The sequence below is a fragment of the Anopheles moucheti genome (genome assembly GCF_943734755.1).
Source record: "Anopheles moucheti chromosome X unlocalized genomic scaffold, idAnoMoucSN_F20_07 X_unloc_6, whole genome shotgun sequence".
Classification (NCBI taxonomy): domain Eukaryota; kingdom Metazoa; phylum Arthropoda; class Insecta; order Diptera; family Culicidae; genus Anopheles; species Anopheles moucheti.
Window position 1 is genome coordinate 616,808 of NW_026453570.1, and position 10,693 is coordinate 627,500.

The 10,693-nt window shown below is 57.1% G+C and overlaps 1 non-coding gene across 1 annotated transcript; it reads left to right on the forward strand.

Annotated features, from left to right (window-relative positions):
• The first annotated feature begins 10,391 nt into the window (after positions 1–10,391).
• On the forward strand, positions 10,392–10,549 carry LOC128308857 (5.8S ribosomal RNA). The gene has a single exon (XR_008288609.1). It is a non-coding gene; the product is annotated as a 5.8S ribosomal RNA (ribosomal RNA).
• Positions 10,550–10,693: the final 144 nt, after the last annotated feature.

Consider the following 10,693-nt stretch of genomic DNA (forward strand, 5'->3'; position numbering starts at 1 on the left):
ATTCGAAACGAACCGAAGCTCGATGCGAAAAACATGGAAAAGCAAGCCCGTAAGTCGCACTATCAAGCCCATAAGTCGCACTATCAAGCCCATAAGTCGCACTATCAAGCCCGTTAGTCGCACTATCAAGCCCATAGGTCGCACTATCAAGCCCGTTGGTCGCACTATCAAAGCCCGTTAGTCGCACTATCAGGCCCTTAAGTCGCACTATCAGGCCCGTAAGTCGCACCAAAAAGCCCGTAAATTGCCCTATCAAGCCCGTTAGTCGCACTATCAGGCCCATAAGTCGCACCAACAAGCCCGTAAATTACCCTATCAAGCCCATAAGTCGCACCAAAAAGCCCGTAAATTGCCCTATCAAGCCCATAAGTCGCACCAAAAAGCCCGTAATTCGCACCAAAAAGCCCGTAAATTGCCCTATCAAGCCCGTTAGTCGCACTATCAGGCCCGTAAGTCGCACCATCAAGCCCGTAAATTGCCCGATAAAGCCCGTAAATTGCCCGATCAAGAGCCAGCGCTGCATTGTCGGTTAATCCCGTCGATCGCGCCGGCTATTTCTCAGAAGGTTGTACGGACACCATACCCGGTGGCAAGTACCGCGAAGTTTATAACGCAACAGAACGTTCGCCAGTCGGACACAAGAATTGGAAAAGCTCGTTGTAGTGTACAGGAATCGAACCGAACCTCCTAGCGAGAATAGGGTCCCGTGAGCAATCGCGCGGACCTATGTGAAATGGTTTAGAGTGTGATGTGATGTGATACACGGTGGAAGCGGTGCATGGTGACATGCATCACTCAGAGAGATATGTGGAACCGGTGGTCTTCCAGTTGCTTAAGTGCTTCGGTTGGCTTATGGTTAAAGAGTGTGAATTCGATTCACCCCGGTATCGAACGTGTGTGGGATACTCACGCCGGTACGAGAGAGAATTCTGGTTGATCCTACCAGTAATATACGCTTGTCTCAAAGGTTAAGCCATGCATGTCTAAGTACGAACATCAATGAATGTGAAACCGCATAAGGCTCAGTATAACAGCTATAATTTACAAGATCATAAACCCAATGAGTTAGTTGGATAACTGTGGAAAAGCCAGAGCTAATACATGCAACATGCCGGGACTGGTACCCTCGCCGGGTGCTGGAACTGGTGCACTTATTAGTTAAACCAATCGCCTCCGGGCGGCTTGAGTTGAAGTCTGGATAAGCTCGCAGATCGTATGGTCGCTCGCCGACTGACGACAGATCTTTCAAATGTCTGCCCTATCAACTATTGATGGTAGTGTAGAGGACTACCATGGTTGCGACGGGTAACGGGGAATCAGGGTTCGATTCCGGAGAGGGAGCCTGAGAAATGGCTACCACATCCAAGGAAGGCAGCAGGCGCGTAAATTACCCAATCCCGGCACGGGGAGGTAGTGACGAGAAATAACAATATGGACCTCTCTAACGATGGTCCATAATTGGAATGAGTTGAGTATAAATCCTTCAACAAGGATCAAGTGGAGGGCAAGTCTGGTGCCAGCAGCCGCGGTAATTCCAGCTCCACTAGCGTATATTAAAGTTGTTGCGGTTAAAACGTTCGAAGTTGATTCCCCGTCCAGACTCGCGACCGCCGCGGGCGCCCGGTTACACGCCGGGACCGTCCGTGAGCGAGCTCGCGGCTGCGACTCACAATGGTGTGCCTGGGCGTTTACTCCGTGAACGGGTACCGGTTAACCGGTTCAGTCCGGCCCGGCCCCTCATGGTGCTCAGGGTACTCACGTTTACCTTGAACAAATTAGAGTGCTCACAGCAGGCTAGTACAAAAGCGTCCGGCCCTCCGCGGGTCGGCGTTGGCCGAGAATAATCTTGCATGGAATAATGGAATATGACCTCGGTCTGATTCTTTCGTTGGTTTGTCGTAGACCCAGAGGTAATGATTAACAGAAGTAGTTGGGGGCATTGGTATTACGGCGCGAGAGGTGAAATTCGTAGACCGTCGTAGGACCGACCGAAGCGAAAGCGTTTGCCATGGATGCTTTCATTAATCAAGAACGAAAGTTAGAGGATCGAAGGCGATTAGATACCGCCCTAGTTCTAACCGTAAACGATGCCAATTAGCAATTGGGAGACGCTACCCCTATTCGGTGCTCTCAGTCGCTTCCGGGAAACCAAAATCGGGTTCCGGGGGAAGTATGGTTGCAAAGTTGAAACTTAAAGGAATTGACGGAAGGGCACCACAACGAAGTGGAGCTTGCAGTCGCGATCGAGAGCTCGACCTGAGTGGACGTGAAATCCGCGCTCCTCGGTTTTTCAAAGCAAAAGTGCCGCAATTTGCGCTTGATCGGTGCGAAAGTTTGTAGTAAAGTTGGAGGTACCCTCCGAAACCCCCCCTGCGAATTTGGTGGCCCCACGCCCCCCCTTGCGTGTGTTATTGAACGAAACGGTTTTTGTGATATATTGTGCGAAAGAGTGAAGTTATCGAAAAAGTGATAGTGACACTTTGTGGGCCTCACCAGGCCACACCTTTTGGTGAAGAAACATTGGCCAAATTGATGGAGTTCGCGGAACGGCAGGTGTTTTTGTGGTGAAATTTCACACCTGTATAACTCCGAACATTGCGGATCGATTCGGCTGGAAGGTGTCTTAAAAGTTGCGCTCTACAGTAAAGAACAAGTGTTGAAAATTTCGTGGAAATCGGACTAAAACTCAGGGAGTTATTCGCGGACAAAGAAAACCACGTGCTCGTCGAAAATGGCGGCGTGTGTGTGAAAAAGAGCGAGGAAAAAAACTTCCGGACGAATCACCCCCCTGCTGGAGCGCTAGCGCTCCCGGAGGGGCACTCCCGGACGAAATTTCACCGCTCTTTGTGTGTGTGTGAAATTTGTGTGTGTGAGATTTTCGGCCCGATACCATCGAGTGGGGTGTCAAACGACGCGTCTCGGAAAGAGGAGTGGGGGAAACGCGGTTTCCCCCCCCTAGCACCACCCACCCGCCACCCAGCCCCGGAAAACCCCCGTGAAAAGTGGTTTTCCGCGATTTTCCCGGCCAAGGAGCGGAGGTAGAGCTCCCGGGTGTTTGGAAGAAAGTTGCGGGGTGAATTATCACTTCCAAAACCGTCGCCGGGAAAGTGATTTTCGCAACATCCAGAGAGATACGGGCGGAAAAGCGTTTTTCCGAAGAAGAAAATTTTCGCCCTGATACCGTCGTGCGGGGTATCAAACGACGAGTTTTCAAGAGAGGAGTCGGGAAAATACCCCCTTACCACCATACTACCCACTCCCACCCCCCTAGGGCGGAAAAACCACCCAGGAAGCGGTTTTTGGCGATTTTCCCGGCCAAGGAGCGGAGGTAGAGCTCCCGGGTGTTTGGAAGAAAGTTGCGGGGTGAATTATCACTACCAAAACCGTCGCCGGAAAAGTGATTTTCGCAACATCCAGGGAGATACGGGCGGAAAAGCGTTTTTCCGAAGAGGAAAATTTTCGCCCTGATACCGTCGTGCGGGGTATTAAACGACGAGTTTTGAAGAGGGGAGTCGGGAAAACCCCACCCCACCACCATACCACCCACCCCCACCCCCCTAGAGCGGAAAAACCACCCAGGAAGCGGTTTTTCGCGATTTTTCCGAGGAAAACTTCATCGCCACCCCGGCAAGTGGGGTATCAGAAGAAGCGGCTCAGCGGGACGAGTCCATCGCGCACCCCCCCGTTCTTCTACCATCTTCCCTCACCTCGCCCGGGCGGAAAAACCTCTCCGTCGATCCTCGTGGCAGTCCGCTGCTGGCGTCCCTCCTTGAGGGGGAGTAAAACCAGCTTAAAGCGCGGAACCTTCCTTCCTTCTGGCGATGATGTCCACCAGTAGGAACCTACGATCACGGTCGGGATCGACCGATAGCCGAGCACCGGTGGGCTCGAAACCGGTAGTGATGCTCAGCAGAGTGCCGGAAGGGCAGACCGCAGCCACGAGCGGTGCTCGCACGAGTGGCGTTGGCACGGCCACGGCTGTTAAAGGAGCCACGATGGAGAGGCTCATCGAGCGTCTGGAGGACGAGCTATCTCTCCTCCGTGTTCAGCTGACGGAGCAGGCTGAGCAATATAGGAAAGACCTCGCGGCGATGCAGGAGTGCCATCGCCAGGAGGTGCTCCATCTGCGAGAGGAGAACCGTAAGGAGCGGGAGATGGTCTCTGGGCTCCTTACGCAACTGGTTGTTGCGCAGTCGCAGCAGCAACAGCAGCAGCAGCAGCAGCAGCAGCTGGCACAACAGCGAGAGGGTGCGGTGACGGCTACGGTGGTGCCGTCTCCGGACCAGGAAGGCGGCTCCTGGGCCGAGGTGGTGCGCCGTAAGCCGGCACGCCAGCAGCCGGCTCAGCAGCATCAGCAGCAGTGGCCGCAGCTCCAGCAACGGCAGCAGCCGCAGCGGCAACAGCAGCAACGTCCGCAGCAACATCAGAGCGGACAGCGTTCGGCTGGGCAGCCCCAGCAACAACAACAACAGTGGCATTTGCAGGGCCAGTTGCTGCGAAAGCAGAGTAAGCAGCAGCCACGCACGATGCCAGCTGCAGTGAAGAAGTCGCGGAAGCGGCCCGACACCATCGAGGTGATGCCAGCGGAGGGCGTCAGCTACCTCGACATGTATAGGGCGATTCGTACGAGCTCGCATCTCGACGGCATGCAGGAGAAGATCGGCGTCGGCAAGCGAACGCCGAAAGACACCTTGCGGCTGCCGCTGAGCCGTGATGCCGACAGCGCCGAGCTGTGCCAGCGTATCCGGCAAGCCATCGGAGACAAGGGTGCGGCGACCGTGCGTACGGAGATGTCGATGGTGATTATAACAAACATCGACTCCTTGGCGAGCGAGGACCAGCTGCGTCGGGCGGTGTTGACGGCTCTCGGCAAGGAGCATTCCGAGGCCACCTTCGACATGTGGGAGCGGCGAGACGGCACGAAGCGTGCTCGCGTTCGTCTGCCCCGGTCGGATGCGGAGCATCTGGCTGGGAAGCGCCTGCTCCTAGGACACACCTCCTGTTGGGTGTGGGAGGTCCCGAAAGCGTCGCTGGAGGAGAAGCGGTGCTTCCGATGTTTGGAGCGCGGCCACTTCGCCGGGCAGTGCTCGGGAGAGGACCGCAGCAAAGCGTGTATCCGGTGTGGCGCGGAAGGCCACAAAGCAGCGAGCTGCACTGGCGAGGCTCGCTGTTTGAAGTGTGGCGGCCCGCACTCGATTGCCGCAGCTTCGTGCAAAGCTGCAGCTACACGATGATGATAGAAGTGCTCCAGATAAATATCGGTAAGAGCAGGAGCGCTCAGGATCTTGCGCTCCAGCGGATGAGGGAGGAGGGAGCAGACGTGATGCTCATCACGGAGCTCTATGCTGTGCCGGCCAACAATGGGAACTGGGCATCCGACGACGCACTGAAGGCCGCGATCGTCACCAGTGGCCAACGGTTTCCCATACAGCGGGTGAGGAGCGTGCAGCATCCGGGCATCGTAGCTGCCGAGGTGGCGGGCATCGTTGTCATCTGCTGCTATATTCCGCCATCGATCGGCCTCCCGGAGTTCGAGCAGCAGATGGACCGGCTGGAGGTACTTGCGCGAGGTCACCCTTGCGTGCTGATAGCTGGTGACTTCAACGCGTGGCATGGGGCCTGGGGGAGCGAGCGGGCCAACCTTAAGGGTGAGGCGCTCCTTCAGACGGTTACCAGCCTAGGATTGGAGGTCCTCAACCGCGGCACGGAGCCGACATTCCTGGGGAACGGTGTGGCTCGGCCCAGCAGAGTGGACGTCGCCTTCGCGAGTCCAACGCTCTGCCGATCGGATGGAGCAGCGGAGGACATCAGCTCCTGGCGGACGCTAGACCGCTACTCCTATAGCGACCACCGCTATATTCGATTTGCGGTCGGGCAACAGCATCGTACAGGTCAGCGGCCCGGACGGGGCATTCATCAGCAGGAAGGTGTCGAAGTACGGGAGGCGGGTACTCGCTGGCGAACTCGCCAGTTTTGCCCCCGTACTTTCGAGCTGGCACTTGAGGCGACCCGTTTTGCCGATCGGGTGACCGATGCGGCAAGCCTGGGGATGGTGCTTACGGAGGCCTGCGACGCTACCATGGCGAGGATTGGGCAGTCGCAGCAGCAGAGGAGGAACTGCAACACATATTGGTGGACTCCGGATATCGAGGAGCTGACCGAGCGCTGCCGGTTGGCTCGGGAGCGACAGTTATTGGCCCTCGACGAGACGTCCGCCGAACTGGCTTCAGAGGAACATCAGGAGGCGCGTGCTGCCTTAAGGGTGGCAATTAAGGCCAGCAAGCAGCGCCAGTTCGATGAGTGGCTGCAGGCCCTGGCTGCAGATGAGACGGGACAGTGGTTCCGGCAAGTGCTTCTTCGGTTTCGGGGCAGCTGGACGGCGCGTGAACGCGATCCAGCGGTGTTGCAGCGGATCGTCGAGGAGCTGTTTCCGGAGCATCCCCCGGTCGAGTGGCCGGACGTCACGCCTTCGGAAGGGGACACTCCGGTCCGTCCGATCAGCTGCGCGGAGCTCCAGGCGATAGCGAGCGAGCTGCATCCGCGGAAGGCGCCTGGCCTCGATGGAGTACCGAACGCTGCGGTAACGGCTGCCATCCGGAAGTATCCGGAGCCATTCGCTGGTGTCTACCAGCGCTGCTTGGACACCGGCGAAATACCACGCGAATGGAAAAGGCAGAAGCTGGTGCTGTTGCCTAAGCCGGGTAAGCCGCCGGGCGAAGCCTCGTCCTGCCGCCCGATCTGTTTGATCGACAATCCGGCGAAGGTCTTCGAGAGGACTACGCTGGACAGACTCAACGAGCACCTGGAGGATCCGGAGGCACCTCGGCTGGCCGAGAACCAGTTCGGTTTCCGGAAGCAGCGGAGCACCCTGCAGGCGATCCAGCTGGTGGTGGAAGCAGGCGAGCGCGCGATGTCCTACGGACGGACTAACAACCGGGATAAGCGCTGTCTGCTGGTTGTGGCGTTGGACGTCAGAAACGCCTTTAACACCGCCAGCTGGCAGGCGATAGCGATGGCCCTGCGTGAGAAGGAGGTTCCAGCGCAGCTGCAACTCCTGCTCCGCGACTATTTCACCGACAGGGAGCTGGTGTACGACACCCACGACGGCCCGGTGTCACGTCGGGTGACGGCAGGCGTTCCACAGGGGTCAATCCTTGGCCCGACTCTGTGGAACGTTATGTACGACGGCGTTCTGCGGATCCAGCTCCCTGAAGGGGCCACCATCGTCGGCTTTGCCGATGACATCGCCATCCTGGCCGAGGGCTGCACACCCGAGGAGTCGGCGACGGTCGCGGAGGCTGCGATCGACGCGGTGATGGGGTGGCTCGAGGCACGTCACCTTAGTCTCGCCCCCCACAAAACCGAGGTGGTTCTGATATCGAGTCTGCGTCGAGGACGTTTGGAAATTCCTGTGCGCGTCGGCGAAGTGGTCTGCACGTCAAAGCGATCGATACGCTACCTGGGGGTACAACTCCACGAGAAACTCTCGTGGAAACCGCACGTGGAAGCGGCCGCGGACAAGGCCCTCCGTGCGGTGGCGGTGGTTACCTCGGTGATGAGGAACCACAGCGGCCCCCAGGTGGCCAAGCGGCGGTTGCTGGCAGGAGTCGCTGAGTCGGTGATCCGGTACGCCTCGCCCATCTGGGCTAAGGCGACAGACATGCAGTGGTGCCGAAGACGACTGGCCCAGGTCCAGAAGCCACTGGCACGTGGGGTATCGAGTTCGTTCCGCTCGGTATCCTACGAGGTGTCAGTGGTGATGGCTGGTTTGGTGCCGTACTGGCTGGTCGTCAACGAGGACGCAAGGTGCCATAGCAGGCTGCTGGTCGAGCCTGGCGCCAGCAGGAAGGAGGTACGTGCGGCGGAGCGAGCAGCCACGATGCTGCAATGGCAGGACGCCTGGGACCGTGCGGCGGCAACACCATCGGCCAGCCGCTACTTGACGTGGGCGCACGGGATGATTCCCGACCTGCACCGGTGGACGGGACGAAAGCACGGGAAGGTGGACTTCCACCTTTCGCAGGTGCTCTCCGGACACGGATTCTTCCGGGAGTACCTGCACGTCTGCGGCTTCGCTTCGTCTCCGGAGTGTCCACGGTGCGTGGGGTCGGTCGAGTCGGTGGCCCACGTCTTGTTCGAGTGCCCCGTGTTCGAGGAGATCCGACGTGAGCTGCTGGGCTGGGGGACACCCGAGTCGGTCCAGCTTAACAACATCGCAGAGAAGCTGCTGGAGAGTGCGGAGTGGTGGGACCGCATTCAGAAAGCAGCAAAGACCATCACCACAGTGCTTGAACAGCTGTGGCGCGATGAGGAAGCGCTCACCAATGGTCGAACGGAAGCGGCTTTCGCCGAGGACGAGGAAGTGGTCCTCGAAAGTGTGGCCGCACTCTTCGGTGAGGAGATGGACGACGTCATCATCGAAGACATCACGCGGCGCGTGAACGAGTCGCGAGCAGCGCGTCAGCGATCTGCCCGCAACCGACGGCTTCGCGGCAGAGCGGAGGATCGGGCGCGAGTGCGACTGGCTGCGGACGTCGCAGCAGCACTGGCCGCCCGAGATGACGAGATACTGCGGACGGCAGTAGAGGCGGAGCGAGCGGGCCTAGCTCCTCCTCCCATACCTAGGCGTAGCAGAGGGGGACCACCTTCCCCTGAAACGGTTAGAATTCGCCATGAGCGGCGTCTATTCATGCAGCGCGCATGGCGAGCTCGGGTCCAGGCTGAGGGACCCTCGACGACGCGCCGCCGTCGGACCGCGCCTACGGAGGCGGACCTGATAAGGTCTCGGCGGAACAGACGCGAAAACGAAAGGCGCCGTCGTGCTTTGGCTGCAGGCCGACGATGGACACCCGCGGAGGAGGCTGCCGCCAGCGAGGCGGAATGGTCAGATCGATAGATGTCGGGTTGACTTCTTGAGATCTCCGAGAGGGGAAAGAATGAGTGAGTCACGCGGACTAAGCAAGCGTACGCCTTTAATATGCGGTTAAGATACGATTCAATTTAATAAAGAAATAGGGAAGAGACATCCGAAAGGGTTCGTAATGACGCATGACAAATCCCTGGCGGGCGACGTCGTGCGTCAAGAGCGTGGGTTTATGCTATTGTTTGTTAGAACATAATGTTTATGAACAATAAAACCTGCATTTGTTAAAAAAAAAAAAAAAAAAAAAAAAAAAAACGAAGTGGAGCTTGCGGCTTAATTTGACTCAACACGGGAAAATTTACCAGGTCCGAACTTATCGAGGTAAGACAGATTGAGAGCTCTTTCTCAAATTTAAGGGTAGTGGTGCATGGCCGTTCTTAGTTCGTGGAATGATTTGTCTGGTTAATTCCGATAACGAACGCGACTCAAACAAGCTAACTAGAACGCTGTCAGCAGTGCACCTCCGGGCGCACCTGACGTCAAGGCCGGCGGCCCCTTCACGGGCGGTCGTCGGCCACGTTTGCCCTGCTTAGCGGGACAACTTGTGTTTAGCAAGGTGAGAATGAGCGATAACAGGTCCGTGATGCCCTTAGATGTTCTGGGCTGCACGCGTGCTACAATGTGAGCAGCAGCGTGTTCTCGCCAATTGGCGCCCCCATTCCGAGAGGAACGGGAAATCACCCAAATGCTCATTTAGTTGGGATTGGGGACTGCAACGGTCCCCATGAACCTGGAATTTCTAGTAAGTGCTAGTCATTAGCTAGCGCTGATTACGTCCCTGCCCTTTGTACACACCGCCCGTCGCTACTACCGATGGATTATTTAGTGAGGTCTCTGGAGGCACACCTTCCGCGGTTCCTTCGTGAGCTGCAGCTGGCATGGCCGAAGTTGACCGAACTTGATGATTTAGAGGAAGTAAAAGTCGTAACAAGGTTTCCGTAGGTGAACCTGCGGAAGGATCATTACCGATCAATACATATATGTTGTTGTGTGAGTTGGTTAGAGAGATAGAGAAACACGGTATCAGCAGAACAAACTGCTATGTTACCTTTTGGGGGCCGCGCACGCCAATTAGACCCGCGAGAGAGGTGTGTCTATACTACGATATTGAGCGTGCGCGACCGTAGGCCAGTGGCCTTCGTACCTGTGCGCACACTCCCAATGGCAGCCATCGAACGCGTAAAGTGTGTGACACATGGGCGAAGGTAAAGACCCACTAGAACATATTTAAACACTGGCCTCGAGCGAGAGAGAACCTAATCAAGAGAACGAAAGTTGTGCAAGATCGCGCCGATGCCGCCCACATCGCGCGTCGATCAATGGGAAGGAAGACCAATGGTCATCCTTGTCCACCCTGGACGGCTTCGAAGGAACCGAGAGGTGCACGGTTACGCTGTCCGGGGAACTTAAGTTGTGAGAGATGCACCTAGCGCATAACGAAAACATAGGAGACAGTTGAACATACCAAAACCCTAGGCAGGGGATCACTCGGCTCATGGATCGATGAAGACCGCAGCTAAATGCGCGTCAGAATGTGAACTGCAGGACACATGAACACCGACACGTTGAACGCATATGGCGCATCGGACGTTTAAACCCGACCGATGCACACATTCTTGAGTGCCTACCAATTCTTGTTACACACTATTCCATAACTACAGGACGCCCGCGTACCAGCGGCACGCCTGGGCGAGCAGCACGCCCGGGAGTGTGTCGCAGGCTTGAACACACGCGTTTGGCGCACTGTGCATCATGGCGTGCTCGGACCCC